The following is a 9,905-nucleotide window of genomic DNA, read 5'->3' as shown; positions in this document are numbered from 1 at the left end:
CTACCAAGAGCTGGGTTTATATGTGCTGAAGGCTAAAGGGGATTGGCTGCTGGAGAATACCACACCCAGCCAGCTCAATTAACCTTCAACCACCTGTGGAGCTGTGCTGCTAGGAAGCTTAGACTTACAGATCCCAGCAGCACGTGTAACATCCAGTTAATTAAATGAAAAAATACAGTTAATAAGCCAATTTGATGTGGGCATAGCGGTGCTTACTAAAGAAATCTATTTTTTTAATTTAACAGATCAGGCAACTTTTGCAAGCCAATCAGAGACTAAACAAATTATACATCAATTTGCCTATTAGACATCGTGTGAGTATATACAGGGTGTCCGGCTCACTGGCGGCCTGGAAAATTCAGATATAACTACAAGACTAATGAACATATTTTACTGAAATTTGGTCAAAACATACCTTACTCAATGAAACCAGGAACCCATCATAGAATGCTCAAGTGACTAATAAAGAGATAGCATACTCCAATATCTTATTTTAGAAAATATGAGCATAAAGTGTAGTTCAACAGTTGTTCACCCATGTCTGAAGAGCATTAATGTCTTAGATAAAGTGTAGACAGCACCAGTAAAACCATAACAAAACTAAGATCAATGAGAATTCTCAGAGCATCCCCAATTTGAGAATCCCCAATTTGTTTATCTATTGATGCAGATCTGCTGTAAGCTAGGACTAAATAAAGTTTGTGTTCAATTTAGTTTAGTCACTGAACTCTTAGTTTAATGGTCAAAATATTTCCAAGTGTAACTGTGAGACTCCCTGTTCCAGGAAAGTGCACACTTTTGCTCAAGGCCTCCACTGTAGGGAGTTCCCTGTAATTATAATTCCTGAGACTAAGCTGTCTACCTCTATTCCAAGAGAAGATTGTAAATTGTTCTTCCAAATATTGACAGCCTCCTATCAATTCTAATTATAAACACTAATTATGCACTTTAATAGTCAAACATTTGTCAAATTGAGCAAACTCTTTTGGTGGGTTGACTCAGCTGACGATGCATAGTAATACCCTGCTCAGTGCCAGGATCAAAAGGAGCACATTGCCTACTCAGTCCTATCAGTATAGCTAGCCTGAAATTCTTTTAGACTCTCGGTCGACATTATTTACGGAGCATCAACGCAGCACTTTGACAAAGGTATGAACAGAAAGGTGTAGCTCTAGAGATGAGCGAGCACCCAAATGCTCGGGTCCGCGTTATTCGAGTCGAGCTTTTCGTAAAATTCGAGAGCTCTACTCTAGTAACGAACCCCATTGACTACAATGGGAAACTCGAGCATTTTTGTATGTGGGACGCCGGGTCCCGAGCTTTTTTTTCTTTTCTTGGTTCTCTCTCTCTCTCTCTCCCAAAAATTTGCCAATGACGCGAGCTGCGTCGCGACGGGGAGGGGCCAAAACAGGCATGTCGCGGCGGCGAGTACTCTAATACTCCGAGCATCAAGCTCGGCAGAGTATGTTCGCTCAACTCTATGTAGCTCAAGAAAGGAAAACAAAAAAAAATACATAGTCAACAAGGAGGTTGTCTAAGTAATCCTTTATCTCCACAAATCTGTATAATTGTGATACCATATCTCTCCAGTAGGGATTTGGTTTTCTTTCCAGAAGAGTGGAATAAAAAGTTTTGCTGCAGCAATCAAGATGGTAGGTAATTATTTTTTTGAGGGCTTAAACTGGTTTGAGGGTTTCCATTACAACACCTCCTCGGGTGAGAACAAAAAGGAGGATCCACACATTTTATTTGTGTTTCGTAATAAGTTGCCAATAGGGTTTAATTTTTAGGCAATGTCACCATATGTGCAACAGGTTTCCTATGTCTTGAGGTGCACCTCCAGCATGTGTCTGTGAAAGTTTTTAGATTTACATAGTGAGTCTGACGTTTATGTGTTGGAGTTGGTTTTGCACCTTTTGAAGGAGAGGGGAGTAGTTTGCTTTGAAAAGGTGGGAAGGGTCAACTATTAAATAGTACCAAACTACTATATATTAGATGTAAGCCATTTCCTTTGTATGAACTGAACTGCATTAGTTGGTGTGGAGATGTTTAAAGCTTCCGATTTCTCCTAGTAAAACTTTGAACAATTTTGCAAAATCTCAAACTTTAAAGATCTCTAATATTGTGGGAAAGGCCTTTTTTGGATTGGTCATGAGTATCAAAAAGTCATCTGCAAATAGAGCTGTAGTGTATGTGATATTCCCAATTTTCAATCATAATATATTGAAATTTTGTCTAATTTGTTGTACCAGTATCTCCATCACTAAGACAAATAAAGTGGGCAGCCCTGTCTGGTCCTATTTGTAATAGGGAAGGGATTCAATAAAGTTCCATTTATCTGGATTCTAGCTGAAGGATTTGAATAAAGAGTGAGTATGGCTGTTATAAATTGGTTAAGAAAACTAAACTTTAACAGTGAGTCTTTTATGAAATCCCAACTCACTCTATCTAAGGCCTTCTAGGCATCTATTCTCAGAAGGACCAGTGATATTCTGTTATGTTTGAAATAATGAATAGCATTGATAATGCCAGATGTGTTAAATTTCCCCTCTCTGCCCACCACAAATCCCACCTGATCTGGGTGAATACGTTTAATAAGTAAAGGGGACATACATTGGGCTAAATGTTTCGCCCAAATTTTGAGATCTACATTTAGTAGGGAGATGGGTCTATAATTGCTGCATTATTCTAAGTCCTTCACTTCTTTCGGTATTAGAGTGATGAATGCCTAAAGATCTTGTTTGTGGAGATTTGCGCCTGCTAGAAGTGAGTTACATAGGTTTGTGAAAACCTTAGAGAATGTTTTGTAGTATAGAATTGGTAGTCCATCTGGGCCTAGACTCTTTTTTTTTTTTTATTGGGATAGATGTGAGGATTTTTTCTGCTTCAGAAGTGGTAAATGGGCTGGAAGGTAGCCAGAGCATTGCAGAGACCGAACGTCATCACTAGAGATTCGAAGTGTCCATAGCTTTTTCTGAAAGCCGTCTTTTATGCATCTCCTGGGCAGAGTCGTACCAGATTATATGCTCTTCGGAGGGCTAGTTTAGTAAAAAGATTTAGGCGACTCGAAGCCTCTCCAGCAATTCTGGGATTTACAGGATAGGATAGCGATTCTTAATAGTAATCTTGTTTAGTTCCAGTCAATCAATGTACAGTCGAAGAGCAGAATCTTTCTTTTCAATGAAGAAAATAGGTGCTCCTGCCAGGGAGGAAGAGGGCCAGATGAAGCCCTTCTTTAGATTTTCATCCAAATGTTCCTGAAGGGTTTTTAACTCTGGTTCTGAGAGGCTGTAGAATGGAGTAGAAGATCCAAGGAGCAGCTCAATAGGACAGTCATACGGTCGATGAGGTGACAGCTGGTCAGCTTTCTTATTGCTGAAGACATCCCTGAACATCTGGTATTGAACTGGTAATTTCTTAAGGTCCCGTTGACCATCCTCGAGGTCTTGCTCTGGTTTAGGGGCGGATGGTGTCATCTGATAGTTCTCTTTACAGTATTCTGAAAGGAAGGCAATGGACCTTGATTCCCAGGTGATAGAGGGATTATGGGTAGAAAACCAGGGGATCCCGAGAATCATCGGAAATTTGGGGGACAAGATGAGCTGATTACCCATTAAAATCTCTATCGAGAGGACAAAATGGTGGAGTGGGGAAAGGATTTTCACACTTTCTTGAAATACCAGTGCAAAGGTGTATTTGGTGGCATTCCCTTGTTTCGTTAAAGCTGGATTGGTCGAGGTCTTGACATTGGCTAGTGCAAGAGTCTTTTGGGACTTCTTTGAACAGTTTAAGGCAAGTTTCCACAGTAAAGGCACAGATTTACAGCATGGTGCCTTTCTTTTTCAGTGGTGGAGAGGGGTTTGTGGATGGCGTCAACCTGCATCGATTCTGGTGTGGCTTCAGTCCTTGGCTGGGAACATAATGTGGATTGATTGGGCACCAGAACCCTTCAAACTCCTTCAAACACCCGCATTCTCTCTTTTCGCCACTCGGAAAGTCTTTGGTCAATTCAGATGCACAGCTGGATGAAATCTTCTAGGTTGTTAGGGGTCTCCACTCTAATACGTTTATCTCTTACCCACTCAGACAAACTTCAATGGAATTGGCTATGTAGTGTAGATGGGTGCCATGTGGTATCATTTGCCTATCGACACAATTCCGCCATATACTCTGCAACAGAATGTCGTCCTTTGCTCCTTTGCCGTAGGTTATGTAACCTTCCTTCAGCCATGGCACAACAATTTGGATCATCAACGATTTTACCCATAGCAATCATGAAGGCATCGAGGCTGTTGAAGAGATTACTGTACTGCGAAGCCCAAGTGAGCGCCTCATCAGTGAGGAAGTTAATGATAAAAATTACATTTTTTCCTGTCACTGGTAAACAAGGTGGGTTACATCTGGAAACAAACCCGCATTGATTAATAAAGCTTCTATACTGACGACGATCCCCACAGAATTTTGCAGGCAGTGACATGCGGACATCAGAGCCTGAGTGATGCAAATCCAAAAGTTGCCTCTGTAAACTGATTATTTCCTTTTCTTGATCTAGCACCAGCGCCTGTAATCCAGCAAACTTCACTTGGTAGGAGGCACAAAATTCCTGTAGCCCTGTAACTTGCTTCTGCAGGGTAGTCACTATGGGCTCCATGTTTTGGCATGATTATTTTGTAGCAGTTCAGGCACTAAGGGCAGAGCCTCAGATGTAGCAGCCGCAGGGCTGGAGAGTAGTCAGGTACTGGCCAGGAGTTGGCAATGGGAAGTCTTGGTTTGCAGTATAATGGATGAGCCGGGGTAACGTAGTCAGATGGAAAGCCAGGAGTTGGTAATGGGAAGTCTTTGCAGAAGCAGAGGAGCAGGCGGAAGTGGAGCTGATCGTTGCTGTGGAGCAGAATAATCACATAATGCAGGAGTGTCAGAGTCAGGCTTTTATAGTAAGTCCTGAACAGGAACAGGTGGAGCTAGAACAGGGTCTGGAGAGTATGAACAGAGTCAAGGAATACACAAGAACTTGTCTAGTGGCTTGGATGGCTCAGCAGAGAGGGGTGGTGGCTGGAGTGTAAGAGGTTCAAGCCCTGATAGTAGGACAAGATTATCATCATAAAATTGATTGTTTCGTCTGTCCACCACTATCCCAAAATAAAAGTAAATCATCTTATCCACCCAAAGCAAGTGGATAAGGTCAGCGAGGCCGCTGCCAGGGTAACTGCCGGCAAATGGCTCTTATTAACAGAATACATTTCAAATGTATCGAAAATAGAGAGTTAAGATGTTAAATAGGATTCCAGTTCTTGCAGGAAAAGAAGAATGTTGTCAGCATAGTAATTCAATGTAATTGCAACTACTGATGAAGACATACGTACCTGAATCTCCTGCCATAGCGAGCAAGGCGATAGATCACGTGTCAAACTAAAGGCGTCATGTTATGTGGCCCGCGAGGTGCCGACGCCGCTCACCACTGCAACGATTACCAGCTGGGGTGCCTGTTACTGCTGATCCCGGTGCACACTGACGTCAGTGTGCAGCTGGGATCCTCCTCCCCTGAGTCCCCTGCTCATCAGTTCCACAGGAGAGGACTCGGAGAGGAAGCGTTCCGGGCTACACACTGACGTCAGTGTGCATCCGGGCACAACGCGAGCAGAGGGGGAGCAGCGCTGACAGCTACGGTAGGAGGAGGTAAGTATATGGGTTGTGGAGGGGGGCTTATTATTATTACTGATGGGGGCTTATTATTATTACTGAGGGGGGTTAACGTTGCTATGGGGGTATTACTATGAGGGGGTTAATATTACTAATAGGGCCACTGTGGGGGTCGTTATTTTTTTTTTCTGGGGCCACTATCAGGGTCACTATTAGGGCTCGTTCACACGGGTGTAAGTGTATTTCAGTCGCGCAAATACGCTGCGTTTTTGCGCAATCAAAAATCTCTTATGCCTGTATATTTGCATACGCAAAAAGGAATGGAGATGGGCCCATCGAAATGTTGCGCCAATATGCAGTGAGTACATAGGTGTCCTGCGCATTCACCACGTATTTGCGTGGCCCATTCACTTCAATCGCCTATTGGGGTGCGCAGTACGCAACAAAATAGGTCATGCTGTGTGAAAATATACATCATGTGAATGAACTCACTGAAATCAATGGCTTCTATTCACTGCATAGTATGTACGCAAATACGCTTGTGTGAACGAGCCCTTACTGTACTGTCTTAGGCCCCCTGCACATGGACGGAAATCCTGCGGCGGGATTTCCCACAGAATTTCCGCCTGTGGAAGCTGCCATAGGATTGCGTTAGAAAACGCAATCCTAGGCAGACGGCCGCGATTTGTCTGCGCGAAATCTCACACGGGAAACAAATCGCGGCATGCTCTATTACTGTGCGGGGCTATTTCTATTTCTGCGATAGAATGCCTGTCAGATGGCAGTACGATGTAATACTATGGCATGTTCTTGTTCCCTCTGGAGTTTAAAAAGAAAAAGTTAAAATAATTTAAAAAAGTTTTATTAACTATTTTAAAAAATGGTAATAAAAGTTTAAAAAAAAACCCTTTTGCCATGTTTATAATAAAAGAATCTAAATAATAAAACAAAAATACATATATTGTATCGCTGCGTCCGTAAAAGATCTATCAAAGTAATGCATCATTTACCCCGCACAGTGAACGTCGTCCAAAGGAAAAAGAACGCCAGAATTGTGCTTTTTTTGGTCACCCCATCTCTAAGATAAAATATAATAAAAAGTGATCACAAAGTCGTATGTAATCTAGAATGGTACCACCGGAAACTACGGGACGTCCCGCAGTAATCGAGACCTCACACTGCTAGGTTGATGAAAAAATAAACCGTTCTAGCAGTCAGAAGATGGCACCGAAAATGATTTAAAAAAACTAAATATCTTTGAAAATAAATAGAAGTACAGCAAAAAACAACTAAATTTCCTATCGTAGTATTCGTACGGACCCATTTACTAAAGTTATGAGGTCATTATTGCTGCATTGTGTACGCCGTAGAAACAAGACAATGGCGAAATTTAAATTTTTTTCCATTTCACTCCACTTAAAAATTTTTTAACGTTTTTCAATACATCATATGGCACACTACATAGTAACATCATACAGCGACGTCGATGGATAAATAAAGGAGTTATGATTTTTTAAAAGGGGGGAGAAAAAAACGAAGATGAAAAAAAAAATTGTCATGTGCTTAAGGGGTTAACCCCTTAGTGACCACCCTATAGTGTTTTTACGTCCTGCAGCTGCAGGACATGTATGGAGGGAGGTAGCGCCACTATCTCCCTCCATACAGCGCGGGCGTCAGCTGTTTATTACAGCTGACACCCGCGGGCAATAGCCGCGCTCGGCCGTTCGCGGCTATTAACCCTTTAAATGCCGCTGTCAATTCTGACAGCGGCATTTAAATCCCCCGAACGCTGTTTGGGGGTCCCGCGCGGCGCCCCCCCGCGGTGAGATCGGGGGATCTGTGCAGGTGTCATGGCAGCCGGGGGCCTAATGAATGGCCCCCCGGCTGCCTTAGCAGACTGCCTATCAAGCTAGCCACACAAGGTGGCTTGATAGACTGCCTGTAAAAAAAGCAGTATGACGTAATGCTATAGCATTACGTCATACTGCAAGAGCGATCAAAGCATCGCATGTTAAAGTCCCCCAGGGGGACTTCAAAGTAAAGTAAAAAAAAAAGATCAATAAAGTTTTTTAAATTGTAAAAAAAAAAAAAAGTTCTAAAACTTTAAATCACCCCCCTTTTGCCATATCAATTACTAAAAAATCTAAATCATAAAATAAAAATATGTATTTGGTATCGCCGCGTCCATAAAAGTCCGATCTATCAAAGTAGTGCATTATTTTTCCTGCACGGTGAACGTCGTGTGAAAAAAAAAATAAAGGATGCCAGAAATGCACTTTTTTAGTTACCCTGTCTTCCAGAAAAAATGCAATAAAAAGCAATCAAAAAGTTGTATGTATTCCAAATTGATACTATCAGAAACTTCAGGACATCCCGCAAAAAATGAGCCCTTGCACAACTACGTCGACGAAAAAATAAAAAAGTTATTGTGTGCACAAAATGACCGCAGAAAATAATTGAAAAAAATTAAATTTCTTAAAAAAAATACAAGTACTACAGCAAAAAAAAAAACTATATAAGTTTGGTATCGTAGTAATCGTACCGACCCATAGAATAAAAATATCAGGTCGTTTTTGTTGCAGTTTGTGCGCCGTAGAAACAGGACGCACCGAAAGATGGTGGAATGTCGGTTTTTTTTTCCATTTCTCTCGGCTAAGAATTTTTAAAAAGTTTTTCAGTACATTATATGGTACAATAAATAGTGCCATTGAAAAATACAACTCGTCCCGCAAAAAACAACAAGCCCTCATACAGCGACGTCGATGGATAAATAAAGGAGCTACGATTTTTTAAAAGGGAGTAGGAAAAAACAAAAATGGAAAAAAGCAAAAAAAGCCTGGTCACTAAGGGGTTAATGAAGCGAACGTGGACAATGATCGTTCAGTATAAACGCAGCCAACGATCGAACGACTATCAACAAATCATTTGTTTTTCGGCACTCGTTCACTTTAGGCAGGCATAACAATCGGGCAGCCTGTTTATTGAGGCAAACGAACTCTGAGCGGTCTGAGATACCCGGGGCAGACACGCTGCGTGACACCAATGAGCTGCAGATTTTTTTTTTTTTCTTCTCCTCCTCACACAGTATAGGAGCTCCGCCCCCTTATATACTGATCACATGACGGTGACATCACAGGTCCTTCAGCCACAACTTCTCCTCACTGCTGAGCTCCGCCCCTTAAATACTGATCACATGACAATGACATCATCGCAGGTCCTTCAGCTATTGCAGTGCAAAAGCTCCTAGCCCCTGCAGTTGTCTCGGTTATCAGCCGGAGGATATATACTCACTGATATCAGACCCCTGCATGTGACTCCGGCCGGCAGGTAAGAGGCAGCGGAGGGTTTGCTGTAATTTTTGAGACACAGTAACATAGGTCTTTTTTCAGCCTATTACCCCAATGAGAAGCAAATTTTCCTCTTTTAAAGGGGTTGTCCCGCGCCGAAACGGGTTGTTTTTTTTTTCAACCCCCCCCCCCCGTTCGGCGCGAGACAACCCCAATGCAGGGACTGAAAAAAAGAACAGCACAGCGCTTACCTGAATCCCCGCGCTCCGGTGACTGCTCTACCTATGTGAGCAGTCTATGGGGGTGCGCAAATGCCTGAGCAAAATGCAAAGCGATGCGCAGTATTCTGCACAATGAAAAAGAACACATCTGGAAATCAATAGACTAAATAGTCATTTAAATCGTTGAGTCCCGTGTGCAAAAAACCATACCCTGCGAGTGCAAAGTACACCGATACGTGAGCAAAAAAGACTTGTGCGTAGAATAAATACATGGCACTGTATAGCGTCCATCTGTGCATACGCCCGTGTGAAGCCGCCCTTATGGTATATCCACAGGATGTCTGATAGATGTAGGTTCCATGTTTGAAACCCGCACTTATTTCAAAAACTGCCCGTCTCCTCAACCCCATTCTGACTCCCCTCCACTGCCTGAGATTACGGAATCAGCTGCCCTGCCTGTTCTACACGGTCTCTAACTCTCTTAGAGGTGGGAGAGAGTTGTGTAAACAGCATAGCACAGCGAACTGCCGGCAGTACCAGAACCCTCCAGTTCATCCAGTTCTCTCGTATTCTCATCCAAAGCAGTCCTTCTCCTGAATGACCCACCAAGGATGGACAAAGAAAGAAATGATGTTACCATAAGAATATTAAACTTCACCTTAGAGATCATCTACCTGCTGACCGGAGAGGTAAACTTTTCTATATTTCTATGATACTTATTGTAACAAGTCAGACTAAGGAAAGAGAAAATCCATTC

The 9,905-nt window shown here is 42.4% G+C and overlaps 1 protein-coding gene across 1 annotated transcript in view; it reads left to right on the top strand.

The window, feature by feature from the left end:
- The window catches only part of LOC136607684 (zinc finger protein 271-like), a 521,708-nt gene that overhangs the window by 254,534 nt on the left and 257,269 nt on the right, over nt 1-9,905 (top strand). The window lies entirely within an intron of this gene.

The sequence above is a fragment of the Eleutherodactylus coqui genome, chromosome 1 (assembly GCF_035609145.1).
Source record: "Eleutherodactylus coqui strain aEleCoq1 chromosome 1, aEleCoq1.hap1, whole genome shotgun sequence".
Taxonomy (NCBI): domain Eukaryota; kingdom Metazoa; phylum Chordata; class Amphibia; order Anura; family Eleutherodactylidae; genus Eleutherodactylus; species Eleutherodactylus coqui.
This window is presented reverse-complemented; position numbering and strand designations above follow the sequence as displayed.